We start from the raw sequence: 25,902 nt of genomic DNA on the forward strand, positions 1-25,902 counted from the left end.
GTAAGATTTAATATATATGGAATTTTTTTTCACTGAACTCTAAATCTCAGTCTTATTGTGGTTGCCTGTGGGAATTACAAGACTTGAAAAAAATGCCTATCCTTAGCCAAATATGAGAAGTTCCTCAGCTAAGGGGATGGAAAGCTGCTGCTTGTCCTGAAGGATCTGTAACAACATGTTATTGTACTAGAACATTTAATCTCCCAGTGTTTCCATTGAGAAGGCAAGGCAAGGAGCTTCTTTTGCGCTGAATAAAGAGAAGACAGAAAGGAACTAGGTGGATATCAGAACCCTTTTCAATTCTATAAATCTTCAGGTAATCAGGTGCTTTTTCACCCTCTTTCTCTGCAGTGAAGTTTTTAGAAGAAAGTGTTTGTCATTGATAAAGGATGAAACATGTTTTCATTACAAAACAAATATTTTAGTTAAGTTACCTTTTAAGTAACTGGACTTAGTCTCTTGTAATTCCTGCAAGGGAACCTTACGCAAAAGACAGAGGACAAAAGCTGTAGAAATAATAAAAATTTAAAAAAAAGAAATGGAGCCCTCATTATTCATTCTCACACGTATGTGTGGAAGACTGTCCTTTCTTTGGAAAGGAACAGGTGAAAGGACTATTAAAAAAAACCCAAAACAAAACAAAGAAAAAGAACAGATGGATTGTCTGAAAGTTATTGAGTGCATAGTTAATGTTTGATAAGTCTGTGCTGAACTCCTTCTATGGCAGATAATGTTAGAAACAGAAGTTAACAAAGTTGAATCAAGCAGATTTAGTCTCTCCATCCTTGCATATTCAGATCAGGACTAACTCGTGTCAAGAGAATTAAAATATTTTTTTCTTGACGCCGGGGGATTTAAGAATATCAGGTGTTTCTAAGCAGACTCCCTGCTGCATTCCCCACAGAACAAGCCAGTCATTTGTTTCTCAAAGGTATGCCATAGGAGCTTTTCCTCAGTGTAATGGTTTAGGTTCACCAATTTAAGTTTCCTAGCCAATGCACCAAATAATGTGGTGGGTTCAGGGCTGGCTAAAATCACCAGTGCATATTGAGAGACCGCCAGCTTATTCACGACCCTTCACAGAAGTAAAAGCGCACGCCGTTTATTTCTATCTTTAGCGCACCGTTTATAGTCTTCTACAGGGTCTGCGAGCTAAGCAAGTTACTATTGGCTAACAGACAGAGTTTATGTTTTTTCTCCTATACACAAGGATATTGTTTTGCTTTACTCTCTCTTCTGCAGGAAGGTTTCAAGGACTTTAGCCTTTAATATTACAACTTATTCCAAAGGCTGGTTTGTGCAGACAGGCCTTTACTAATATATAAAATATTATCTACAAGTGCACTTGCTCATTTCTTGCTGTGAGATATGGATTAGAAGGAGGGCAAAATAGGCTCAAAATTTAAATGGTATGAAGAAAATTTTATTGAAAGAAATAAAGGAATAAGAATAAAAAAAAATAATAAGAATAAAACTTTCAGAACAATTTTACTCCCTCTGCCAAACTTCTTTTCTTTTCCAGCTAACAACATAGAGACAAAACCTGGGATTTTCAATCAGTTACCACCTTTGCAATTGTCTTTCATCAGCTCTTGTAGGGAGAGGAGTTCTCTCTTGCCATGCCATGGAGTCTTCTCCACCAGAAACAGTTCTCTCATGGATCTTCATTTCCATGAATAGCAGCTGCCCAGGGTAAAATATCTTCAATCATGAAGTTCCTCCCATTTTCAGAGCCTTCCCACAGCTAGATAAATGGACCATGTGAACTTATGGGGTATTATTTTAAGGATGAGCCATTCAAAGGCAAAGGTTCTCTTCATCTATCTCTGCAATCATCTTCATCTCTGGGAACAGAGGTCTTCTTCTCTCCCTGGGGACGAAGGCTCTTCATCACTCTTTCTTTCTGTTCAAGCTTCTCATGGGATGACAGTCTCTTCAGCATCTATTTTGCTTCATCATGGATACTTTTGCTCACATCTACAGTTTGAATACTCCCCATATCCATTGCCCCATACCTTCTCGTGAATTAAAGAGGATATTTTAGTGTATCATAGCCCATCTCCATGGCCTTACCAAGAGAACTTTCAGCCTCAATACTAGAGCATCTCCTCATTCTCTTTCTGAGACTTGACTCCTTCATCACTGACCTTGGTAACTTCATGTTGTCTTCTATATGTCATCACTGTCCTTTTCTCTCCCTTGAGAGAGGATCAAGGGCTGCGGGTCTCATCTGTGCAGAGAAAGAGTTAGTATCTTGTCCAGACCTGCAGATGGTCATGGGCAGTGGCTGAAGCAGTCACGGTGATGGATTTCAGGCTGCACTGGGGCCCTCTCTCTGCCCAGCAGCCGCTGGAAGGGAGGGCCTGGCCCAGCCCGGAGCAGCTCCTGGGGCCTGGCAGAGCCCAGCTTGGCACAGGCTGACAGTGGAGACAGGGCTTGGTGTCAGCAAGATGTCAGCAGCTGTGAACAGGCCCAGCTTCAGCCAGGGCCCCACAACCACCAGGGCCCCACAACCTCCTGTCCCCCGCCTGGCCACTGCTGGGGTCCGGCCTGGCCCCTCCAGGCCACCGTGGAGCAGGTCCAGCCCCACTGGGGAGATCAGTTACCTTTCAAAGCTGGAAGCAAAAAAGAGATTTCCCGGGCTTGACTATTTTTAAAATGTGGGATTCACAGATTTTAAATAGTTTAATAGTATGTCAATTCTCAAAGCTAGCCAGGTATTGTTTTTTTTCCAGGCACAGAGGAAGCTCTTAGGATCTTCTCTCAGAAAAATCATTTCCATGGGTGGTTTCTTTCTTCCTTACTAAATATCAATTGATGTGAAACCAGCACACTTAGCTAAGAGTTGCTGACTCTATTAAGTGAACAGTTTTTTCAAGGAGAGTGATTATTGTGAGTGTATTTAATAAACAGCGGGAATATAAACTGTCAGAGTTCATTAGCTGATCACTATTCTGTTGAGGTCAGAAGCACAGAAAATAGGCCCTTATCTGTGGTGCCTGGCTCTGACACCCAAGAGAGCACTGAGTTTAGCATAACACTGTGGAGATAGCTTTTAAAGTTAAGTAGAAAAACTGGGAATGTGAGTGTGTAAGTAGACAGAGTTTTCTTAAGTCACTGGGTGAGAAAGTTAGAGATTAGGGTTTAAACTGTATTAGAGAATGAGAGACGATATGGAGGATTTAGGGTGCTGTCCCATTCTCCTTCTTCTTCCTTCTTCATCTTCTAAGGGTTTTTGGGTAATAATGAGTGATTGTATAAAGAAATCCGCAATGTAACACACAGGTGTTGGGTCATTGGGTCAGTAAGAAAAATAACTTACTTGGAATTTGATTATTGGTCAAATAGACACATAAAAGACCTTGGAAGAGTCTTCATTCTCCATTTTGCACCTTTCTGTCTTAGTGTATGTAACTCCTTGTACTTTGTATATATGTAATATAGATAAGGAAACAACTAAGCCCGAACACGCATAAACAGTCTCTTGTTAATCTTGGTCCTGGGGAAAAAAAAAAAACCCAGCCACCAATGTCACAACCCGACAGTATTCTATTTTGCATAATATTCTTATGGATCACTTGTGAAAGAGCTAAAAAAAAAGTGTTGCATATTGTTGTTGATAGTATGTTGGAAACACTTTCCTTTAAAACTAGATAATGGAAAATATTACAAAAGAGGTATAGAAAAGTGGAAGTCTTAGGTAAGGAACCACTGCTCCTCTTCTGGATTTCCTTATCTGAGTCAACTCAGGTTTTACTGCAGTTAAGGATTTAACTCCCAGTAAGATCAAGTTAAACCAAATACCTTTGAAAAAATCCTTTTCCTAATCCTGAGCTTATTCCATCTTCTTATCACTAAGGGATAAGCATTATGGAGCAAAAGTTTTATGAGAGGAAAATATTTAGATTGGTGCTTGAATGCGAAGAGATCAGTTGCTCTTCATAGCTTACAAAAGCAGGTGATGGTTAGCAAAAATTTTGGGCACAAGCTGTGGCATAAATGAGAATGTAAATGATTTTATCACTTGAAAAGTGTGTGAAAGACAGTGGTATTTTTCTCTGCATCTCAAAATATTAGTCTGCCATGAGGTTTAAAGCCAGTTTAACAGGTTTATAAGGAAAAGCTATATCTCACTAACTACTTAATATATTAATTTATTGGCATAGATAAAAATCACCTTTTTAAAAAGCTAGTTTCATAACCAAGTAAGAGGACTGCTACACCCAAGGTTAGTGAGAGGGAAGTTTTGCTTGCAACCTTTCTTAGAGGGAAGCTGTCAATACTTTGCTTTAGAAGATACCCAAGCACAGAGACAGGAAGAATGTGGAATGCAGGTTAGAAGATAATTTCATGACTCATAAAATGTAGTTCTGGTGTAGTTTCTGTAACCTGAAAATGTGAGATTATTCCTTTAAATGGCTTGGGGCTGAGTTCTTAGGTAATACCTACAACTTAGATGATGTTTTCCAACTCTCCTTTTTGCCCTGCTATGCTTTCCGAGTTACTAACAGCAACTCCATACTAGTGGCTCATCTTTCCAACATAATTTTCTGTTAGTTTATTCTCAGTTCTTACAAAGGGCAACACTTTAGCATTTGTGTGCTTTCTACCAAATAGAAAACAGATCAACAATCAAAAGACTTGCACACATAGCAACTCCATTTCCAGATCTCTGTTTTATTTTAAGGAAAGAAAATTAAAGGAACACAACTGCAAAAAGACCTTTACCTTTTCATGTATTGAATTAATTTACCATGGTGGATTTGTCTTTCCAATTTTTTTTCCCAGTGTTTGAACTCTACACATTCTCTTGTCTAATGACTACTGGAAAGTACTTAGGTAGCTATTGGTTCACTGAATAAGGGCAGCAACTTTTCAGATGACTGCCTATTACTGTTTTACACCTGTGATATCAAAATCCAAAGTATATTTTATCTAACACAATACTGGTTAAGAATACACAGAAGTTAGGGAAATAACATTGGTCATAAATTGATTAAATAAGGAAATACCATAGGAAAATGAAAAGTCTCACTGCAGCGTTTGTAACTTAAAGCTGTTTCTGCACATGTGAGTTTCTGGTTATCCTAGGGGGTAAGAAACTCCATATGTCTTTTAAAATTCATTGGGTCAATGATTTTACCCAGTGATCACTTCAAGCAAAGATGATGCTTTTCTTTGCACTGAATTAATAAAGAAGTCTGGTAATTCCACAAGGTGTGTCTCTTCATCACCCTGTCACTTTTCTTCCCTTTTCTACAATTCTATGCTGCTGATTGTAGTTTAAGTCATAATACAAAGTATTTACTTATTTATATAAATAAATATTTTTAATATATTTAAATTTATGTATTTCAACATATTATATTTATATAAATTATATAGCTTAAATAATTTAATGTATATCAATATATATTTATTTATTTATATTATATATAAAGTATGCATATGTGCAGTGTTTGATAATATATACATATTCTAAAAATAGCCTGTAAAATAGTGATGATCATTTGTCTTGTGCCTCTTATGAAATTGGCAGTCATCAGTGATCAAGAATTTTGCCAAGGGTCCAAATGAAGCAAATTTTACAATTAAAATTATCTCAGTTTTTAATGTTTTAATATTTGTAATGTTCTTCTCAAAGTACTCATAGATTAATTCATAATTAGGAAGGGATTGAATGGAAGTATCTTGAGTTTTTTAAAATATCTTTGTTAATGTACTGATAAAAAAAATGAGCTATACAAATAAAACCTAGAAGCTTTTGGAATAATAAAAAATGCTGGTTTAGTAGATTTGATGCAGGCTAGTAAAATAACAGCTTCTGAAAAAACTCAGAGTTATTTTTTTGATGAAATAAAATAAGGAGGTAGAGGCAACTGAGAAATTAATGTACATGCATATATGCTTAAATGAAAAAAAATTCAGGTAACATTATTTCCTTGAGCTGTTTCCCTATTACTGCCCCTCCAATTCTCCTGGGTTGACTGATATATTGTCAGAACAACCCTAAGAATAGTTTTGCTGGGAATTCTGGCCAAATTATAATCTGATAAGACTCCTGAATGAACTTGAGAGCTGCCTTGGATCCTGGTACGGCATTGTGCTGCATTTCACTTGGCGTATCACTTGCACTGATTTTCAGGAGGAAGTTTAGCACCTCCTGAACCCATCAAGTCTGACACCCATCTATATCTTTGGTGGGGAACATTTTCTAGAAGCAACATAACTCTTGAGAAATATTTGCACTTTGCTAGTTGGTGATTTGGTTTTTCATTTATATCAATAAATAAAGCGTTAAAACCAGTGTGAGGTTTTCACTGACAAGTGTGTTTCTTCTGAAAAAAGAATTGTTTTGTAGTTTGTTTTATCTCCTATATCACCTCTGTGTGAGTGAGATTTCATTTCCAGCTAGAAAAAATGAAAGAAACATAATGATTAAGACATATTGTGCAGGTAAAAGCACACTAAAGCAATGTTGCAAGAACATTAATGCTGTGTAGAAGTGTTATCACACAATTCATTCCGATGTTAGAGCGTCCGCTGCAGAGATGCTGCATACCTACAGAACTCCTAACACTGCCTGAAGCTAAATTGATATTTTAAGTGGTTGTGAGATCAATATCTTGAACTGCACAATTAGATGACCTACTAGTCAGCCCAGTAAGGACAAAATTAAAGTGTCATTGCAGGTGACTATATATCCTTCAACAATAGCAGCAGAATATTCCTGTTGTTAAAAGTCTTTGCAAATGTTTATAACCTCTAATCCTCTATGACCTGCATCAGACCTTGCCACTGTGGTTAAAACAACTAACATGTTTCTTGGATGCCAACATTTATGTTGTACTTCTGCAATTTTGAAACGTTCTTTCAGTTCAGTGTGTTTGAGCAATCTCTGCCCTCAGCTCTGCCTCACAGATTTTGGTCAGATGAGTTTGGGGAAATTTCACAGCATCATTACTCTTAGCCGAAGATCTACAAAATTTGTCTTGTCTACATTTGCTGCACCAAGATGCAAATATTTACTTTTTATTATGCTCTTTTCTTGTTGCACTGAAAGTGGGGCCTCATCAGTGGATGGACAGAGTTGCTGGTGCTGTCAGATTTTTGGCAACACTTCCCTGACAAGCAACACTTTCCTGACAAATCTGAATTTGTCAGATTATTTCAAGTAGTTTAAATTTTAAAGGTAAGCATTTTAATGATCTAGTACTGTTACACCATTTATTAAGATCATATGCCCTCATCTATTGCCAGTTAATGCATTTTAAAGTAAAATCAAAAGACTGAAGATTCAGGAAAAACTGGATTTTACTATTGTTTTGCAGGTAACACTGCCAAAGAAAATAATTGAAAATCTTAAAGTTAGTATTTTAGGACGATGAAAGACAGAAAATGGACTCTGATAAACGCTTCTATGTGAGAGGAATTGTATAGGGGGATTATATTTTTTATATACTTTAACATTTTTCTATATGCTCTATTTTGACTTACACAGTGTATAATACATAATGTTTTTATATAAAATAAAATAAATAGCATACATCTCATATATAACAGACTATAAAAGCATTTAGTGTACTTAATTTTTTCTATGATATAATAATATATATTTCTCAGTTTTTCTAAAGTCATAAGCACCAGGTAGCAATTCTTACTTATTGCATTAATCCTATACAAATTTAACAAAGTGGAATAGTAAATTATCTGTAAATAAATTTATCATATGAAATGCAGTGTTTTTATGGTTGACTTTAATGATTTTTATTATGTATTATTTAATATAAATTTGTATTTTTATCATGCATATTTATTATAAGTATTACAAGGATAACAAGAGCATTAGAACAAGTTGTTAATATTGAGACAGCTGAAGCTGTCTGCAAGTAATTGTAAAGACAACTTTATTCTGTACCTTATTCTGTGAAGAAATTTAAGATACCTTTTGACTTATTGTAGTATAGCTTACATATTAAAAACGGATCTAAATAAACTCTTTAAGAAGAGAGACTCAAAAATAAATGAGAACTGCACAAAGACTTCTCAAAAAACATAAAAATTCATCCTTAAGATCCATCCATTTTAGCCTGGATTTCAGATTGAAGTTTCCAGGAACAGCTATTAGAGTGTGAACAGGAAACTGAAAGTGTAATTATGATATAGTTTTAAGCCTCCCAGAAGGAGGACCAGCTAGAAGTTCAGGATTGGTTTGGTCAACATAGATTTATTCCCACCTCTGCCTTAAAATTGTTACATAATCTAAAATATTCTGTGGGGGACAGCTTTTTATCAGTGGAGTTTATTGAATATGAATACTCTCAAAACTAAGATTAATCTAAAATACTGCTTTTTTCCTCTTAGTTTGTGTTAAAAGAAGTGTACAGATATCACAGAAATGTAAATCCTCTATTTATTCCTTTTGATTGAACATCTAATTTAACCAAAGTGTAGGGGTTTGAATTCTGAAAATTCCTGCTAGTCAAGGTTTGTTTTTCTTTCAGGATTCATCCTCTTCATCATTTGATGGTTTACCTTACCATACCTCTTTTTCCTTCAGACCTAATTTCTTCTAAAGCAGTGAATTTTACCCAAGATTTCACATTCTCTGGGCCAAGCTATAGGAGGGGCTCTGAGCAGTCTAAAAATCTTCATGCCTCTCTATTCTTCATGTACATCTATCCTTTAAGAACATATACAGAGGCCATAAAAAGTTTGAAAAGCATCAAATTTTATTTTTTCCCTTGTACAGATGTTTAGCATTTAAGTAGTAAATTTTGTATTTTTTCTGCATGGATCTGATGTATTGCACTCTTATGTGCAAATGTTTAACATCTAAAACTAGATCTGGCACTTAATCACAAAAGCTTGTTGCAAATTTTACACTGTCTATACATTGTTATTGCATCTATGGGTATCAAATCATCAGTCCTGGGTCTTCACACAGAGCATCTAAAAAATCTGCCCGCGTGTCAAAGTGGTCAAGACTGGGGAGCAGAATAAAAGGGAAGTCTGGCATAAGTTAAGAGCAGCAAGTTGCAAACCCCTGGGTCTTGCCTCAGCTGTTTACATAATCAAATTTACTCTTTCATTTATAACAGCCTAAGAGAACTATGAGGAAATAAAAATAATCTGGACTTTGTGGAAAATGGAACTTTATGAATGAGTCCAGAGGAGGCCAAGTGGATTAGAAGGTATGGAGCAGTTTTCCTATGATAAAAGGCTAAGAGAATTGGTATTCCATTTGCACTGGAATGGAAAAGGATTTAGGGTGGCCTAATTGAAGCTTTCCAGTAACTGAGGGAGCCTACAGGAAAGATGGAGAGAAACTATTTGTAAGGTCAGGGTCAGGACAAGAGGTAATGGCTACAAATTGAAACACAGTAAGTTTAGATTAGATACTAGAAAAAGAATCTTAATTGTGAGTGTGGCGAGGCACTGGAACAGGTTGGCCAGAGAATCTGGGGATCTCCATCACTGGGAGTATTCAAGGCCAGGCTGGATGGAGTTCTGAGCAATCTGGTATAGTGGAAGGTGTCCTTGCCCACAGCAGATGGGTTGGAACAAGATGTTTTTCAAGGTCCCATCCAATCAAGGCCATTCTATGATCCTGTGATATCTTCTGACATATTCTGTTTTCCCTAGGATACATTAACACATGTTATCTAGCACATTGTATCAGTTGAAGCTAACACAATAGATCTAGCAACTTCCCTTGGAATATTAAAACCCTTGAGATGCAGATGAAAAAAAAAGAAAGAAAAATAAAAAGTGAGGTGTGCTTTCTCCCTTTTTGCTGCTCTGGAGTTCATTGGGTAAAAGGCCACTGTTGTACCTTCCTGTCAGTGGCAGAATCAAACAATCAGTTATCATCAGAAATTCATTGACATGGCCATAAATAGCAGGCAAGATATCACAATGTTTGTGTCACAGCTGCATGCCACTCAAAAGCCCTTTCAATGGAACAGTGCATTGCTTGTTCTAAGCTTCAGCTAGAGAAAATCAGAGTCACTGTAGTGGGAGAGCACCCTTTTGGACCTTTGGAAAGTCCATTGTAGCCTGCTTCTCTGAAGGCCGAAGCTTCATTAGAGCTTGTTAGTTTATTACTAGTGGAACTTCTCTATTACAAATCCTGCAAATTGGTGGATTTTTCATTTTAACTGACAGAAGGTGTATTTTTGTCAATTGAAACAGACAGCAAGAGCATCTTTGAAACAGAAACATAGCCGGTATGAGTTTTGGATGTCCCCTGATATGAGACCCTGAGCTGCCTTCTCCCCTTGTGGGAGACCAGCTGAAAACCAACAACTTGTTAAAGCATAGATTAATCTTCTTAAGGAGTAAAAGTGGCATGGGTAACACAGCTGGTAATTGTCTGTGAAGTTCGTCTGTGAAGTGTATGTTCTTGTTTATAAGTGTGGTTATTTCACACCAACAAAATGTGGAACAGAATATTTAAAAAGAAGCCATTATATTTTCCTTATATTTGAAGGCTGTTATTGTTTGTGCAGTCTATTTAGATATTATCCATAATACTCTCCAAAAAACAAAAAAAAACATGTGAGCAAATTAAATTTTTTCTGCAGGTGTCAAAAAACTCAGTAAATTATTTTCTCCATTTTTTTGTAATTTCCTAATGATTAACTTTTCTGCACTTTTCTGAAGGATGTGAAATAAAGGTGTGAGAAAATTTACTGCAGTTTGCCAAATTTTATATTTGGTACATTATTTGGGATTTATTTTCCAATTACACTGCAAACATATTTGTCTTCCATTTTGATGACTAACAAAATGGAAAAGAAAATCAGTATGAAATAAAACATAGCTGTAATGTCACAATATATGGGTTACTTTTTCAAGATTTCATTTCTCAAGTAATTCGAGATGGGCATGTGTAACAGATCATTATGTTTTTCTAACCTAATTTAAATAAGCAATTATTAAGTTTTCTGAACTATTCATGGCTCTTGTTTCCAGATAATTAATTGTCACACATAGTTCAGGTTCCTTTTATGCAAAATGTGTATGCTTAACCAGGAGTGCCTTAGGACATTTTCAAGATGAATACAAGGTTTTCATGCTTACATTTATCATTGATAAGTAAGTCATGGAGGCACATGCTGTGAATGAGAGAATTAGGTTTCAACAAAATTTAGCTAGAAATTCTTGGCAGGAACTGTCATTAAGGGAAAAAAAAGCAAAACAACACCAAATCTTTTAAATAATTCTCTCTTGGTAGCATACAAGTTTTGAGTGGTGCTTGAGGGAAATAGAGGCAATAATGAATTTGCAGATTTCATTATTATGACTGTTTGTCCCTTTAAAAAAGGAAAATAAAAAATAGTTGAGTCCTCTTGCCTTGGGTTCTGAACCTCTCACTGACAGACGAGAAAGCTGAGGTTACTCAAAAATATGAGTCATTTAAGTGCAGGTGAAGCAGAAAAAAGAAAAGAGTTTCATATAACAATGGCACTGAAACACTTTTTAGTTTGTTCTGTCATTCCCAGAGGGTGCAATTTGCCACTTCAGTTCTAAGCTGGTATAATTGAAATGGATAGAAACATACTGGTAAAAAATAGCAATGACTGTGTTGTCAATTATATGCGGTATTCTTAAAACTTCTTCAACAGTGAAGGAGATCTTTAACAAAACTGTACCTATGTTGTCTATTTTATTTGAAAATATGTTGGACGATAAAGAAAACACTTCATGAAATTTAAACAGGATTTCTGTCTTCAGGGCCTGTTGAAAAAAATGATGGAGGCTTTCCATTACTGTATGTCTTATACAAAAATATATGAAATAAGTTATGTAGTTTTGATAATTTGGCAGATGTGGATTACTTGATACCCACAGTACCTGAATGCTAGGACAGACATTTGAAATTCAAATTCAATTTTAAATTTGAATGGAAGTTAATGAATGTCTGGAATATTGAGTTTTTTATAACATTAATGCATCTTTAAAAATTTTTAAATTTTAAAATTTTGTAACTTATTGAAGTTACAAAGTAGTGAAGACTGATACAGTTTTTAGAAGACAACACAGATCATGTATATTTTTGTACCAAAATAGAACACAAAACATACAATTATTTGGTATTCAAGCATAAGATACACAAGCATAAGATACAGTGGATTACCTTGCTTTGATAATTTTTTACATTCTTTTGCTATTTCAATTACTATTATGCAAACCCTAATGTTCAGCATTAAAAGAAGAACAAACCACTAAACTGGATAAAGCTAAATGGACTACAGTAGCACACTTGAGTGAACTCCAAATGCCTTTAAAGCTGTGGTTCTAAAGCCTTTGCACCAAAAACCACAAAGGGAGGGCATTAGATTGGATGGCAGTGGCAGTCCACAATGTGAGAATAAAATGATACTGTGGTAGATAGCTGTAGGAGATCACAGCCATGAGATATGCCATGAGGTGTGTGGCTCACGGCATGACGTCGTGCTAAGGAGGTGATAGGGCATCAGGTGGAGGCTGGATGACCTTTATTACTGAAATAAACCAGGGAAAAGAGGGAATGATGCTAGGGTGTGATGGTCCTGTTCAGTCCTCATGCAAGACCCACAGTTTGTAAATCTGTTAGACTCTATATACCTCTTTTACATAAAAATTGGCTTTCTCCACACCCTTTATGATGGCAGTGACAAAATACTGGACTAGAGTTCCCACTTCCCCCAAAAGTATAAATTGGCATCTAAGATTCTGAGTGGTAAATAATGTGAATACAGCTACTTTACAGAAAAAATTGATGGATTTGCTTTTCTGTCCTCCACGAAGCAGGGGTGACTCTTTGGTAAGATTTGTACCTCCAACCATGTTGAAGTATGTCTGGTATGTTTCATATAGCTCTATACATTTGTATTTCCCAGGTATAGTGAATTTATTACCAGAAATATAAAAGAATCTATAATCTGTTACTCAAAAAAACGGCACTGCTGGTAAATCTGTGTTTGTGAAAGTTCTTATTGAACTCAATGAGACATAGTGTTGAAATCATTAGCTACCATATTGCTGAATTTGTGATCAGATCATGAATGAGACCAATTTAATGGTGTAACCCACACTACTGCTGCACTTGGGAGCACAACCAGAATTACAGTGCCAAGTTGGTTATAATCTGGAATTAAGCCTAGTCACACCCAGCTCCTTTGATTTCTGAGGCCCAACTGGAAAACAAGGTTTTGGAGGGCTTTTTTCTGTGAAACCATGGTACTCTTAGCACAACAGTAGCCATACAGAACTAAAAGTACTAAATCTTCCATCACAGATTCTAAAGTAAGGAGGACTATGATTTTCATTGTCAACTTTCATACACAGTCTCTAGTGAGCTCCATATTGCCAATCATGGCAGGATCCAAATTAATTGATTGCAGTACACTGGGCTGCTTTTTCAAGACAACATTCCTGTTAACTGCCTTTGAGTCCATGCAATTCTGATGGATTTTATTTTCTAGCTGTTGGTTAGTAAGTGTGTCAGCATATTCTACTTTATTCTTGATCTAGAACCATTGAATAATGATCATTGAACATGTTGTCTGATGAAAATGCATCTCAACAAAGCAGCAGCACAATAACAGAATATATGTGCATGTAAAGCTTTTTCATCTCTGTGTTACTATCTAATTGTTACAATGTTACTGGTATACTGTAAGATTTCTACAGTTTGCTAGATTTTCTTCAGATGACAGCTACATCTTCCCTTTAATCTTCATTAGAAAACCAGCAAACATGACAGGACAGTAAAAAAGACTGCTTATTTTATGGGGCATACCATTTAAGAGGTTTGGAGGCCTCCATGTTCTAATCATAGATGTTTTACTTGGCAAGAAATATTTGTAATTAGCACAGTCTTGGTAAGAGTATGAACAGCAGTGTTAACTTATATGCCATCTAAAATAAGTATGAGTCATTATCCATAGGTTTAAATTCCCTTTATGATGCTTCTAGTAGATAAGAAAATACCTAGAGGCAGTTGTGTGAAATCAGGGATAAAAATATATTTTCAAAGTTGTTGTGTTTAGAATGGAGAAGACAAGGCTTCAGGGAAAATCCAGTGCATCATTCCAGTACCTAAAAGGGTACTTATAAAAAGGAGGGAAAGGGATGTTTTATACTGGGAGAGAGTGGCAAGAAAAAGGTGACAGTTTTAAATTGAGAGGTTAGATTTAGAATAGGTATTGGTATTCAATTCTTTACTGTGAGAATGGTGAGGCACTTGTACAGGTTGCCCAGAGAAGCTGTGGATGCCCCATCCCTGGAAGTGCTCAAGGCCGGGTTGGATGAAGCTCTGAGCAGCGTGGTTTAGTGAAAGGTGTCCTTGCCCATGGCAAGGGTATTGATGTAAGAAGAACTTTGGGGTGGCTTCCAACCCAAATCATTCTATGATTTTATGATCTAGTTTCTACTAGTATCTACTAGTATAGTATTTTCTAGTTTAGTATCTAGTTTCTACTACTAGAACTGTGATAGTAAAAAAAATAGAAGTGTTCATGTGTAAAAGTAATATAGATTGTCTGGGTATTGACAATATAGCATAATTTTATACTGCAGATTGCATACATACTTTGAACTCCAAGGAGAAAATTTTACACTTATCTTCAAAACTGTATATCCCAGACTAGAGAAAGCATGTTTCATACATGTGTATATATTTTGCCATTTAAAACATACAGCTAATCTCAGTGCTCATGCACTTTCTCTGTGAGATGCTCTATTGAATAACATTTTCCTGTCTGGGAGGAGATGCATGGTCACACTGCAAATGTGTTTCTGTGTGTATTTATAAGTATGGCTGGTATTATGTAATATAAAGGAAATGAATACATTCATAAATTAACTTCTATTTCTTTGTAAGATTTCTTGTCTTCCCTGACCTGACGTGCCTCCTCCACAGAAATAAGCTACAGTTGACTTGTTAAACTAATGCATCAGTATCACAGCCTTCAAACCCATTGTCTTTTTGTTCTGATAAAAGTCTAGTGAGCTACTTTGAGTTATTTTTGTTTGCGCATCCCATCACAATGCTCTGGAAATCAGGAATGAAGAAGTAATTTTATTTTTTGCCTCTGCAATAAACCAAAAATGTTATCTCTCCTGTTTCTTCAGTGACAAGACAGTGCAATCCCTGTTTTGTGAGGGAAAAAAAAAAAAGAAAAGAAAAAGAGAGAAAGAAAAAAAAAAAAGATAAAAACCAAGAAAATAAAAACAAACAAGGACCAAATGCAAGGGTAGTGTTCTAGTGTCCCAACAGATGCACGATAAAGTTGTGGACAGAATGTATTGTGTCAAGAACTGTACCGAAGAAAATGAGAAAATTGCTGCATTATGTATCTGCTGAATCTCCTAGGGGCCAAAGCTTTGCAGTTCATACTTTGTCACCGGATTCCAGCACTCTTTTGCTTCATTTACTTTTATTGCTAAGTCAGGTAGCTTCCTATATAAAGATGATTCAAAGTTGTCTTTCTGTAGCCTGTTTTGATTTTGGCTTTTCCAGTACATGGATTTATACTTAAAATAAGAATAGCTTCTCACCCAGCCATTTTCTGTTCAAATCCTCCTTTATAGTATAATGAAAGACTAGAGGTCAAAATACCTTTTTCTGTCTCTGTAATCAACTGCACCAATGTTTTCCAAAGGTGGGAAGCATAATGACCTGCAAAATGCACCAAGTCCAGCTGATGTCATAGTTCTGGTCACCTGTCAGTCCAGTGTGGCAGGGCCCCAGATGGCTCCCACAGGGACACAGGTGTGCTTGGCACAGTGTAGGCTCTCAGAGGAGGAGGCTGTGACTCCTTCCATGATGAAAGGGAGAAGAGAATATGTAGTTGATGAGTTATCCACTTTCAGAATTATTTCAGACAGCACACTCAGCAACCCACTCCTCCAAATTTGTATCATCTTGTCATACCAACTTGAGTTTCCTCAAGAGTATCCTGACTCAGTTCTCTTTTAGTGGTATTTTCTCCTTCTGCCTTGTGCATATGCTTGAGACATCCCTTAGCTCTTGTAAAATGTTATCTATTTATTTATTTCTAAAGAAATATGTTTGAGGGCTTTTCTTGTGCAGTTTGTTTTTGCTTTTTTTTTTTTTTTGTTGGTTGCTTTGTTTGGGGATATTTTTGTTGTGGATGCTGGGTTTCAGTTTTAATCATTAAAAACATTATTATCAAGGATTTTTATTTGCTTTGCTGTGTTCATTTGAGCTATTTTTAATCAATTTCTAGTATCGGGAGAAAAATACTGGCACTGTTGAACAGATTAGATGGGACTATGAACTCAATCATGTTTTCATTTTCCTAGCAATACTGAACAGGGAAAGCCACCTCTTACAGTAGAAAAACAGTTTCATTAGCTCTTGATTTTAGATAAAACATCTTTAGAAAGATAAACATGCATGCTTTCATTACCATGGTTGTAAACTTTAGTTTGAAACTGTAAAGAGAACCAATGTTTATAATGTTTTTTTGTCTCCAATTTTCATGGAGAAAAACTTTGTGTCTGTAAGAAAATTCAAAAATCTCTCTTGTTTCTTTTCCCCCAGATTTTAGTTTATCATTTGATACAATGTTTCTCAGATTTTGCATCTTCTGTGGAAGTGTCACAGGGCAGCACAGAGATTACTCTCCTCTCCTTACTCTATCAACAGGCCAAACTTGGCAGATTAGACACTGTATTCACCAACCTGGTTCCAGGAAGGACTAAACTAAGTGAATTTGAGTTTACTCATATTTGGATCTTTTAAAAAAGTTCCTCAGCACTTCACATAAAACTATATAAACTACTAAGTGCTAAGAGGAAATTTTCTCTCACATATTAGCATGAGGTAAAAATACACAGAGAAAAAAACAAGATATTGTTAGTTTCTGGCACAAAGAACCCTAACAGGAATCCCACAAATAGTACTATACATCTTATTCCCAAATTATTTTTAAAAGCAAATGTAGGTAATAATTCAAAATTATCTATCTGTATAAAAATTAAAACCAGTCAAAAAAAAAAATTACAAAACAATTTTGCCAACACTAAAAACTAATCAAGAAAATATTATAAGAAATTAAATAAAGTGATAAACAAGATCAATCCTTGCTTTAGATACACAGTGATGACTGCAACAATTTACTACATCTTAAGAGTTATTCTAGGCATTAAAATAACATTAGAAATTTTTGTAAAATAATAGGTGTGAGGACATATATGCAGCTAAATTCCTATGTTTTACTCTATAAAGTTTCAGCTTAACTTACTCTTGAGTACTGTGCACAGTTCAGAGACATGATACACAAGTAAGCAGTTGAGCAGCTCATCTCCTTTTATTATGGTCAGAAAATAATTGAATCAATTTGTACAACAAAAATTCACCATGGACTATGAATACAAAAGTTTTAACTAGCAAAAAACTTTTTCAGCCCTTAAGCTAGTAGGTTGTAATGGTTTGCATCCAGACAACATTTGTTTCCTTCTCAAAGGTGAACGTCTGCTGAAAACAGACATGCTGTAGCCCAGAACCATTCCCAAACATGTTCTGTGAGATTATTCATTGACACAAATTAAATTATGCCTATTGGCATCTTTTGTCTTTAATCATCAGAGTAAGTTCTCACACTTGTACCCTAGCCATGTCCTGTTGACTAGTACAAAAAATTAGGTAGGCACCTGTTACAGGCTTTTGGCATAGATGAGATATTCAGCTAAATAAATCATTGCTCCAAGATGGTCTTATTATTTATTTTACTTCTAAAAGTCAGCAGGGGTGCTGAAAAGAAGAATCTGCTTTGGGGTCTTTACATATGTTATTGTTTATAATTATATATATTATTATTACCATTTCTGAGAGAAGATGAGAAGCCTAGAGCATAGCCAACTACAGTGTGGGCTGCATCAAAAGCAGTGTCACCAGCAGTTCAAGGGAGATGACTCTCCCTCACTTGATTTTACGAGACCCCAGGTATGAATCTCTGTCCAGGTCTGGGGTTCTCAGCACAGGAAAGACATACACCTGTTTGAGCTGATCCAGAGGAGAGCCAAAAAAATATTAGAGGGATGGAATGTCTCTCCTATGAGGAAAGGCTGGGGTTGTTGAGTCTGGAGAAGAGAAGGCACCAGGGAGACATCCTCATAGCCTTTCAATGCTTCATTAAGGTTTATAAGAAAAATGCAGAGCCTACTGTGATAGCACAAATGTTTTTTTTAAATTAAAAGAAAGTATATTCGGACTAAATATAAGTCTGAGGAGCCAGTTCAGTTTTGTTATGCCTCAGCAAAGGTTGAGGCATGTGGGAGAAGGGTTGTACATGTTCCATGTCCAGGAGGCAGCTTGGTGAAGATGGAGGAAAGCCTTGTCTCTGGGGAAGATTTCACCTGGCCAGCATGTCCTGTCTCACATGGGACAGGCAGTCAGCAGGGGAACACCATACCCCAGTCAGACAGCAAAAGGTCTCTACCAATGGATGCAGTGGGACATTGAATCATCTGTCAGCAGGTGGACATTGGGAGGAGCCAAGGGCATAAAAAATAACTGCATCATAAGCCTTGGAGGGCTCTTGGGGGCTCTTTTTGACTCTTTGGAGGCTTTTTGAACTTGCTTTTGGAGTCCTGTCTTTTGGCTCTCCTGCCCTCGCTGGCTCTTGCTTGCCCCTGTGTCCCTGACCACTGTCCTGACTGCTTTGTGTCTGTGTCCCTGCCTGCGTCACCTGTGTCCAAACCAGCCTGCCTCTGAGCCTGCCCACCATGTGATCCTCGTCATGACCCTGTCCAGGCTTCTGGATCTCCCACCTCACCTCTGGTCTGGTCACTGGGGGTGCTGTCCCCAGGCAGGCTGTGAGAACACCCCTCACCTTGTGGACATTGACAGTGCTCCCCAACCTCTGGTGATAGATAATTCCCTCTTTTCCCCTCTGTCTCCTCTCTCCCTCTCCCATTTTTCTTCCTCTTGCTCTGTCTTCTCTAGCCATCTTTAATAGAGTAAATCCTTTTTATTTTGCTCTTTCATTACCAATAAACAGTTCTCAGGTACAATGTTTGCTTTGTTTGGTTTAATTTCATTCCCAACCATCCATTCTTAAAAGAGCTCCTTGTAGTTCCACACATTGGAACATGACAAGAAAAAAATATATGATGACAGTATTGAAACCCAGGAACAGAGTTTCCCAGAAAGGCAGTATACCCCATCCCTGTAAACATTCAAAGTCATGTTGTATGGGGCTTTGAACAACCTGATCTAGTTAAAGATATTCCTGCTCATAGCAGGGGGGGTGGACTAGATGACATTTAAAGGTCCCTTCTAACCCAAACTATTCTATGATTCCTCCTCCTTTAGGAATTTATAGTTCTGATGTACTTCTTTATATATCTTGGGTCATACCAACAAGCCACGGATTCCTTCTTAGGACACACATTGCTGTAAAGGAAAAATCCTCTCCTTAAGGAGACACAAGTGAGAAGGACACAATGTAATCTGTAAGCTAATTCCATGCTTGCAAACAGATCTTTCTCCTAGAATTTCATTTCACAGTTTAAGGATAGGCTGTCCACAATGATCTCTTGATTTATTTTTTTTTCATTACATTGCATATTTACTCAGGATACAAATTCTCCTTTTAAAGAAAGAGAAGCTGATACACTGAATGACTATTAAAATAATATTAGATATATTGTCTCTGGACCACAGATCACTTCAATGCTTTTTCTGAGTATCTGCTTCATCATGTAAAAGATCCAGCAATGACTCTTTCAGAAAATATGGTAACATTGTGATTTATCTTATTTCTTCCTTCCTTCCTAGTTATCCAACAACACAGGCTAATACTGTGGTTCGCTCCTGATGAAAAAATGCCTCCCATTTATTTCAGATGCTCTCAAACTGCACTGGTGGTGACATTAGAGTAGGTACCAAAGACAGAATGTTTTAGAAAGTTATCTTGCCATAGGTGAAAAATATTACAACTGCTTTATTCGTGAATTCTCAAGACCATAAGTTTAAAAACTGGAACAGCAGCAAGAGGAGACTACCTTGAAAAAGAGGAAGACTGAGCAAAGGTAAGACCCGCTTATCACTACTGTTTATGATGAAAATATGCTAAATGTTTTTGTTGAATTTTAATAGACTGAATTTTAAGAGACTGAAGTCTCTGCTTTTGTGAATAATTTATTTCAGAGGTTGTCAGTCTCCTTAGTAAAAATGCTTTTCTCTTTATAAAGTCAGAAAAAAACATTTTTAGAAGTCCTTTTAAAAGTCCCCTTCTTGGGACTTTTATGACCATAGGAAAAACAGATTATTGGTAAGGTAGGATCATACAGGGATAAATTTACAAGGTTTTGATTGCAATATTAGGCTTTGTCACAAGATTCATAAATATAAAATATCTGTGGCTATTGAGAAAAAAAAAACCAAAAACATTAACCCAAGAGTTGTCATAAAAATCTGTCCCTGAGGACAAGATTTTTTTGTTCTGCAAGTGCAGTAGCGAAACTGAATGAAGAAGATTATATCTATAAACTAGGGACTAGTTATAAATTATTTTCTTGACTGAAAAAGTTTTCACATATCATTGTATTAAAAATATGTTATACAAAATGAAAAAATAAGTAAAAAATCTTGAAAATAAATTTCTAAAAACTTAAAGAATCTTTGAAATGTAGTACTTTAAAGGAATTGTTCAAAATTATTTTACTTTAAAATTACTTCAAATAAGACTGACAATTTTGAAAATATCAAAAGAAATGTGAATAATTATCACTTTTCCAGATGTTTCAGAATATCTTTTGATATACCGTATCATTATATTCTCACTAACAATTTCAATAGTAATGAACCAACACTTTTCTCAATTTAAGAGAAAACTAGAACCTGACTGTAATTGTTATTTTATCTTATAAAAGGATCTCCAGAGCATCAAGAAATAGATTAAAAGAATCTGTGTTTCAGAAAATTTAACAAAAATACATTCTTATATTTAAATTTCAGGGAGTAAAGTGTGGAAATAAGAAAAAATAATTTAGCTCTTACATGGAGAAATCATGGTATTTCCCTACTCTGTCCTTCTTGGTGCACTTTATCGTCTGTAGATGTCTCAAAGTCTTACACCTACTTCCCGATATAGAAAAGGTAGTGAAGCTGTAGATGTTCCATGTTTATTGTAAGTTTTTCAATTTTATTTTTCCACTGGCTTTTAGCTTTTCAAATCGTAATTAATATGAGAATTGATAAATAAATTCCAAATTAGTTAATCTATTTATGTTCTTTTCTCACACTGAGTAAAAGAATTTTTGATCTCAACTTACACTGTATTTACACAGCTTACACCAAAACTTTGAATGTTCCAAACTAGCAATAGAAGAGTAGCAAAGCTTACTTCTTAAGAATCTTAAAGCTTCTGAAGATCTCAAAAAGAGGGCCCATTGCTTTCTCATGAGTATTTTCACTTAACACTTTTTTAGTTGGAATATCTAAGCTGATTGCATGTTTCATATATACCTTTGTTCAATAGCAAAGCTGTCCCAGGAGAACTCTAAACCAAGCCATCCATTTACAATACTGTAACACATCTTCATTTAGTTTTGTCTATTCCTCTCTTTGAGGCTGAGCTGCGAAACAGGTAACTGATGTGAGCACAGTAAAAACTGCTCTTAGGAAAAGAAGGGATTGATTTAGAGGCTTGCTGCTCCTCTGCTCCTGAAGTGCTGATGCCTCTCTACTGCCCTATCCCCTGTAAAGTTATTTATATTAGCTCCCTTAAATAAAGGTGCTGCTTGTCCTACTAAGAGAAACTACTAGACTCCCTGAAGTGACAGACAGTGAATGTGTCAGGTAAGGGGGGAAAAAAAAAAGGAAGAGTATAATTTTTTATCATCTTAAAAAGCAACAAGCTGATTCAGCTGCATGATACACCAGAAGAAAAACATCAGTAGGAGTTTAGATGCATCAGTTAGGCATTCCAGTTTGCACTTTATCACAATCTAGAATAGCAAGCACAATTCTTCCTTCTTGCTATGTCTAGACCTTTCACTTTAGCTTTAATTCCTCCTTACCAAGACCCTGTATGTCAAGGACTAAATAGCAGAGCAATCTCCTCAAGACAGATGCCTTTTTATTCCAAAGCAGTCTTTTGCACACACTGTTAATCTACTTTTAATTACCTACTAGGAGATAAAATATTATGGTTAGAAAATAATAAGGTTACAAAAATGGAATTTTAGAGTTTTATATTTTTTACATAATCTGTTGATATGCTTGGGCAGAAAGCTTGCCCACTGGTCACAGGCAGCTTTATTCAGTCAATGAAAATGTTTCAAGATAATCAGTGGACAGAATTCAAATGTCCAGATGCAATTCCTGCAACACCTTCTGGACATCAGAATGCATTTAGGATTCCTTTTTGCCTGGACAATTCTTATTTGATACAATGCCTTTTTTTTTTTTTTTTTTTCTTTCTGTATTTCTTTCAACTCTTCACTGTAGTTCTCTTAGTTGGTAGGGAATAAAATTTGTAACATGCTTAAAGCTCATCTGAAGTTGATAAAGTAGCCTTGCAATATTTACTTAAGTTAGAAGGACAGTCTGACACAAATGGACAGTTTAAAGTGATTAACCAACTGAGGTTTCAATGACAAAATACCACTTGGATAATCAACAGCAGTTCATGGTCAGTCTGGTGAGGGGTTGATTTGCTTTCTTCCTGCTGATTTTTTTTTACTATTAATATTAGTTAAAGGCCATAATTTCACTGTGCTTCAACATCAATAGAGAAAACATCCAGATGTCCACAAGACTTGAAGGGAACTGACATTTCTATAGTTACCTGTAAATCATCTAGGATACTACCAAGATGATGTGTCAGCACTCAAAAAAACCCTAAAAACTAAAAAGTAGGAGAGTATACTTGCATGCAGTGCAATCTGTTTGTGCCTATATTACTTAACAGAATTCTGCCACAAAACTCTTCAGACTATTGATTTGGTTTTTTTAAGTCCCTGTTGGGAAATCACTCTCCAAAATAAAATGCAAAGGTACAACCCACTTGTGGCAAGAGTCAATTGCCTTGAATTATTTTAAATTTTTCTTTGATGTGTAAACAAACAGAGCTCAAAAAGCAGGAGAAATACAGTAATTTAAAAGCAAATATATAGTATTTTACTTGCTTCTAAAGTGTTTACTTGAATTTAAGACTTAAATGTTTTTAATATACACTACTTTTACTGTTTTTGTGATCATAGCTATGACCTAGAAAACATGTTATATTAAGAACTGTGGTTTTGTAAAAAAATATTATTTCCATTTTAACTGTCTGAAGAGGGAAACAGGCAAAAAAATCTTCAAAACCTGTTTCTGAAATAAATACCACAAATAAAAAGTATGTATTGGTGGTGGAAAAAGAAATGAGGAAATCAGGAGCAACTAATTTAAAGGCCACCAGCATTCTTTTAGATTTTAACACCATGACAAGAGCTTCAGATACTGTAAATATGAAAAAAGCGAATACTTGAATGCTGCAAAGATTATCCCTTTAAAAATCTACATCTGATATTAATTATAAGGTTTGGAATATTTAGAGGGTTTAGAGGGTCATTACCCTTTATGAAAAAGTGATGTTCATCTACTTTACATTCAGTATGGACATTAATGATTTTCACTTATGTAAATACAATTTGTGTCTAATTTGCTGATCAATAAATGCTGTATAAGTGTCTGCAAAACAATAGTTTAAATCTTAAATACACAGTTTACATAATGCTTTGATTCTTCCTTTGGCCTGCTAATAATTAAGATGATAGAAACACCAAAATTCTTGCATTCAATTCAAATTATTCACTTTGTGAAGACTCACCATTGCAAAGCATGGAAGAACTTAACCTCTGTTGAATTTAAAAGAGTATGGGCTAAGTTCAATCCATTATAAATAGGTTCTAAGCAAAGATCTCGACTACCATGTACATGAGAAAAGAGTGAGTTTTCTGTTTTGACAGAAATTGCAGCTGTCAGAAAAGATAGTATAGACAAAAATTTTCTAAAATATTTTTCCTCTAATTAATGAACTTGTTAGATAGGGACCAAAGCTATAACACCTGCTTATTCATAAGCAAGAGGGTAGATAAACACACCTACCAGAGTGGTTGTGGTGGTTTCAAGAACTAATTAAAAATCATCAGAATACTTACTCATCTCTTGCTGTGAGATATGGATTAGGAGAAGGGCAAAACAGGCTCAAAACCTAAAAGGAATAAAGAAAGTTTATTAACAGAGCTACAAGAATAAGAAACCAGAATAAAATCTCCAGAAACCCTTCCTCCCCACCACCCAACCATTCCCTTGTCCAACTGACAATATAGAGACAAAACTTGAGATGTTAAAGCAGTACCAACAATACAATAATCTTTTCATCAGTCTTTGTAGAGAGAGAAGTTTTCCCTTGTCATTTCATGGAGAGTTCTCCACAAGAAAACAGTTTTCTTAAAGCTTTTCAGTCTCATGATTGGCAGCGCCCAAAAAAAACCTTTGTCATCATGCTGTCCTCCCATTTTCACACCACCCTGAGGTGTGTCCATGGACCATGAATTCAAGGGGTATTATTCTAAGGATGAGTTATTCAAAGACAAAAGTTATCTTCTTCTGTCTCTGTGATCATTTCTGGGAACAGAGGTTTTCCTTTTTTCTCCCTTGGGGCAAAGGGTCTTCATCAACTCTCACTTCACTCTCTCTCTTCCAGCATCTCATGGGATCACAGCTACTTCACCATCTGCTGAGCTTCATCAATGGATACCTTTGCTTAGATTTACAGTTTGAATAGTTCATTCCCCCCCAATACTCTTTTCATGAATTAAAGGTGTTATTTTCAGAACATTATTGTTCATCTCCATGGCCTTACCAAAACAGTATTTCAGTTTATTAAAGCATCTCCTCATTCTACCTCTATCTGAGGCTTGATTCCTTCCTTCACTGACTTTGATGGTTTATGTTGTTTCTCTACATGTTGATCACTCTCACTTTCCTCTCTCTGGAAAGGGATTAAATCTGTAGGTCTCATCTGGGTAGTGAAAGGATTAAAATCTGGCCCAAGCCACAGCAGTTATTCATGGTGTTGGATTTCAGGTGTCTCTCTCTCAGCCCAGCAGCTGCAGGGAAGGAGCAGACAGTTCTCAGCTTAGACCCATCTGTTCAGGCCATGGAGGGGTCAGCAAGTGTCAACAGCCATCTGGGGGCTTGCCTGGGTGCAGGGCGTGGAGTGCTTCCTGGGAGAAGCCAGTGCTACAGCACAGCCTGGCCCAGCCTGGGGCCGATGCCACACAGTCTCCATCCCCAGCCCAGGAGCCACTGGGCTCCAGCCTAACCCCTTGCCCCACCTCCAGGCTGCCCAGGCCGCGGAGGGAGCAGGGGGCCCAGCTGCATCAGAGTTCTGTTACCTTTCAAGGCTGAAAACAAAGAGTGCCAGAAGCTCCCAGGCTTAGGTTTAAAAGGTGGTATTCACAAAGGTAATCTCACTTTTCAGTGGTGAAAAATGCTGTCAATTCTTAGAAATGGCCATGTCTCAAGCAGAGAAAAAACTCTCAGCATCCTCTCTCAGAGCCATCACATCTGTGGGTGTTTTCCACTTTTTTTCATAAATGCTAACCCACCACAGTAGTGAAGAAGTGAAGAATGCTCCCCAACCTTTCTAAAAGGCAAGAAACCAGCTATCCAACTACTTAAGTGCATATATAATAGTGCATATAATCTGGGCAACAAACACGAAGAATGGCAGCTTCATACTAAACCCATAAGTTATGAATATCAACAGGAATCATAGAAACATGCTAGGAATGCTCACAACTGGAAAGTTCAAACTCTTCCAGTGAAATAGGAAAGAAATCAGAGGTGGATTGCAGTTTATGTAAAAAGGGGGAAGGTAAAGG

The 25,902-nt window shown here is 36.4% G+C and overlaps 1 pseudogene; it reads right to left on the bottom strand.

Moving 5' to 3' along the window:
- Window positions 1-15,360: 15,360 nt before the first annotated feature.
- Window positions 15,361-15,816, bottom strand: LOC148184488 (dnaJ homolog subfamily C member 15 pseudogene; annotated as a pseudogene).
- Window positions 15,817-25,902: the final 10,086 nt, after the last annotated feature.

The sequence above is a fragment of the Pseudopodoces humilis genome, chromosome 4, assembly GCF_049639895.1.
Source record: "Pseudopodoces humilis isolate 2021_Gansu_Grassland_sample_001 chromosome 4, ASM4963989v1, whole genome shotgun sequence".
NCBI lineage: Eukaryota > Metazoa > Chordata > Aves > Passeriformes > Paridae > Pseudopodoces > Pseudopodoces humilis.